Below are 3,698 nucleotides of genomic sequence, written 5' to 3' on the forward strand. Positions count from 1 at the left end.
CTTTTTACATCATTATGGGGGATAAAGATTAACTAATCATTGGACCAGAAGCCACTGGTTGCCTAGGGTCCCATAATCATGACTTGATTGCATTCAATATGCACAAACAGAATATAGTCACAGCTGACATGTAGCTAAAGAGCTAATTGAGCAAGGATGAGGGAAAAAAAAAAATTTAAAAAAAAGTTTTTTTCAACAAAACATTGTTTTTTGTAGAAGAATTTATTTGGTGGAAAACTGGCCATCTGCAGTCAAGACAATAAAATGATTAAAACCCCTTTGTGGTTCATTGGCTAGGTAAAGGCAAACATTAAATATTAAAAAGCAATACATAAGAAGCAAGGAAAAGGGAGCAACTGATGATAATAAATGTGAAATAGAAATTCTAGAGTGTAGAAAATTATGAGGAAAAAAAAATACAGAAAAATCCACATCTGGAATGGATGGATTTCAAATAATTTTACAGTAAGTGAGGAATAAAGCATCTGTCTCCTAACACCACTCATGGGATTGTCAGTAGAAACAGTAACATTTCAATTATTAGACAAAATGTACTACTGTTGATATATGTATTCTGTAAACAGAAAGACAAATGTTCTGTTTGGAATAGGACCTACTCTTTGGTCTGCTAGCAACTGGAAAACTTTTAGGAAGCACCTAGTTCTAAAAAACATTAAATCCTTAGCCCCAGATTCCTTGCATTAGAAAATATCTGGGTGAGGAGATTTATGTCACAGTAATGTTCAGTTTAATAAGTCTTGGAATGTTCAGGAAATTATGGGGATCAATTACCAATGTTGTGCCAATATGAAAAAAAAAAAAAAAAAAAAGCAAGCAGAATGACATAGATTACAACACTACATTTTGCCTGATATTTGCCCTTTTTAAACAATGGAAAACCTGACCCTGACACAGGTTTAAACTCAAGGAGAACTAAGGGTAAAAATAATGATTGTTACATATCATTTTTTCATCTTTAACTCTTCTTTTGTCTTTGTATGCAAGTTTCGCTACAGCTGTGGCCAAGTTCAGATCTACTGAGAGCTCCACATGCTGGTGTCTGCTTTGAAGTCACAATGGTGAGGAAGTTGCCCATAGCATGCCAACATTCAAACATTTCCAGAGGGCAGTGATCTAGTCTTTCCTGATCCCAACTAATGGAGACAAGTGGCCTAAACTACCTAATGCTTAGTTTTTATATCCTTGATTCCCCCACTGCTCAACCACATTCTTTCAGTCTCAGATATATGACCTTTCTCTCTGTATGACTTCCCATTCTGCTTCCCAACCCTCCTGGAGGAGAAAGCTTCAGTGGAATTCACTCACTGGACATACATTCATGATTTTTAAGATCAGAAAGGGTCATTAAACTGTCTATCTTGACCTTTTATATAACTGGACTGAGAATGAATCCAGTTTCACCTGTATTTATCCTAGTAGGCCATAGTCTTCTGAAGCCTAACTTGCAGAAAGATTTCCCATTCTGCTACAATGTTGTGATATTATATAGTCAAGCACTTCCCTTAAGAAGTGGGTCAGCTACAACCTTTAACAAAAGAACTACAACAAAAGCTGTGCTATACTTTAAATCAAAATTTGATTGGCTTTAACTTCCAGTTACTTTTTTTTTATTATTGTTTTTATGTCTCACCACCACATTAAATCAGTGTAGAGCTAATTTTATAAATGGGTGCTTGAAAGCAAAACTGGCTGCACAGAACAGGATGCCTTCCTGCAGAGATAATACACTTACAGGATTGTTTTAATCTCTTTGAGGGATTACTTACATTAAGTTGTTTAGGTTCCATTACATTTACCAAGAAAATACATAATTGCCAGACATTCACCAGCAGAGTGGTCTTTCGGGCTGTGACAGGCATTTAATGTTTGGTTGCCATGCTAATGGTCATTTTGAAGCATGCATCAGTGCCACAGCAGTGGTGTGAAGACAGACTCCTCCAAACCCCAGATTTCATACAGATGCTGTAAGCACCTACTATCCAGATCAATGCAAAGGAGAGCACACTGCAGCAGAAAGTCACTGATGGTACCTTTCTTGTCTCACTCCAGTTACCAGTCCTACATGTGGCTTTTTGACTTCCTTTGTATGTTCCATTCTGCTGGAAATGTGAGGAGTCCAAAAGCATCTCACCTGCAGACTTCTCCAGACTAAACTGCCAGTGTTCAGTTACCTGCATTTTTCAAGACCTGGGCTTTGAAGACCAATGTAATTCCCTTCTGATTTTTGTTCCTGGCTGTGTAGAAGAATCCAGGCTGAGCAAGATCTATTCAACCACTACCACAGAGTGCTCCAGGAGGAGGTTTCAGTTACTTCTGTTTTAGTAGACACCACAGAGGAGATGACAAATTTCAGGAGGGAACTCTCAGAAAAGTTAGCATACATCAGCTACATTTATTTCCTGTTACTGTGAGGGAAAAAAATGCATTAAAAAGTTATTTAGTTTTGTTTAACCCTATTCCCCTACTCATCCTTCAAAAACATCTGAACATTTTCACTCAATTATGAGTAAAATGTGAATTTTGAAAGTTGCCGTGGATATGAACAATGGAACAGAAGATGGACAAAAGGTAGTCTTACCAGATGTTTCAAAGAACTTTTTGTGTTTTGCTGTCCTAGCAGTTTTGTGTTTCCCCTTCTGTTTTATTCTTCTATATGCAGACACTGATTCCACGATTAGTCACTTTTTTAAAAGCATTAATCAAATCATTAGGTCAATCTGCTCCTGTAAATGTAAAGACCAAGACAGACATGCCTGAAAATGAAAGAATTGTTTTGGCACAGATATATATTCTCATCTGGAGACACATACTCAGCAAATTCATAGGATGTTTGTTTTGGAAATGCATATGTTGGAAACATTTGCTTAAAAAAAGAGTATTATTCCAAGAGGGTTAGAAAAACATGAGCTTTCCAGCACTACGTTCTTCTGAATCACCTAAAGTTTGTTCACAACAACCATACTCTAAAATAAAATAAAAAAAAAAAAAAAGAGATTAGAATTTGTAATTAATTCTCAACCATCTATATTTTCATTCTGTTTTCCCTAAGCCAGAGAAAAGGTAGTGAAATCTGCTCTGATCTTTTCCAGGGTCCATCTTGATCAAGCTAAGGGAAGTCTTAGCTCAGAGACTCTGCTAATATAATATAACCTTTACATATATATATATATATATATATATATATATATATACACACACACACACACACACACACATGTAAACCAGAACATTCCCTTATTTCTTCTTTTTATTTTTAATCCCATTTCTCCCTTCATTTTTTTTTTTTTGGCAGTGGCACACCTTGTACCATTTTAACAGTTTTTGCCCACATTAGCGTAAGGTTCTTCTAATAGATATTGCAGAAACCCAAGAATTCCTATAAAAGTAGATAATCCCCAAACATTCAAATAAGGGTTTGATTCAGCAATATGACCTTATGTGATGTTTGCTAATACAGCTGATATTCCTCCCAAAGAATTAATGTGAAGAACACAAGATCCATTGCAAGTTGAACAAATAGGTAGGCCTACCTTATGTTACTCTTAATGGACAAGGACAAAATGATTACTTTTCCATATTTGTGTTCCCACTTACTACTTAAACAATTACAAGTACTACTCAAATAGAAGACTATCATAGTCAAAATAAGATTAAATTTGGAGAGTTCTTGTTTCAGC

The 3,698-nt window shown here is 35.8% G+C and overlaps 1 long non-coding RNA gene across 1 annotated transcript; it reads right to left on the reverse strand.

The window, feature by feature from the left end:
* Positions 1–203: 203 nt before the first annotated feature.
* On the reverse strand, positions 204–2,738 carry LOC137851713 (uncharacterized). The gene is made up of 2 exons (XR_011093383.1): positions 2,600–2,738; positions 204–2,426 (listed from the first exon to the last, which is right to left on the reverse strand). It is a non-coding gene; the product is annotated as an uncharacterized lncRNA (long non-coding RNA).
* Between the last annotated feature and the right edge of the window lie 960 nt (positions 2,739–3,698).

The sequence above is a fragment of the Anas acuta genome, chromosome 2 (genome assembly GCF_963932015.1).
Source record: "Anas acuta chromosome 2, bAnaAcu1.1, whole genome shotgun sequence".
NCBI classification, from domain to species: Eukaryota; Metazoa; Chordata; class Aves; order Anseriformes; family Anatidae; genus Anas; species Anas acuta.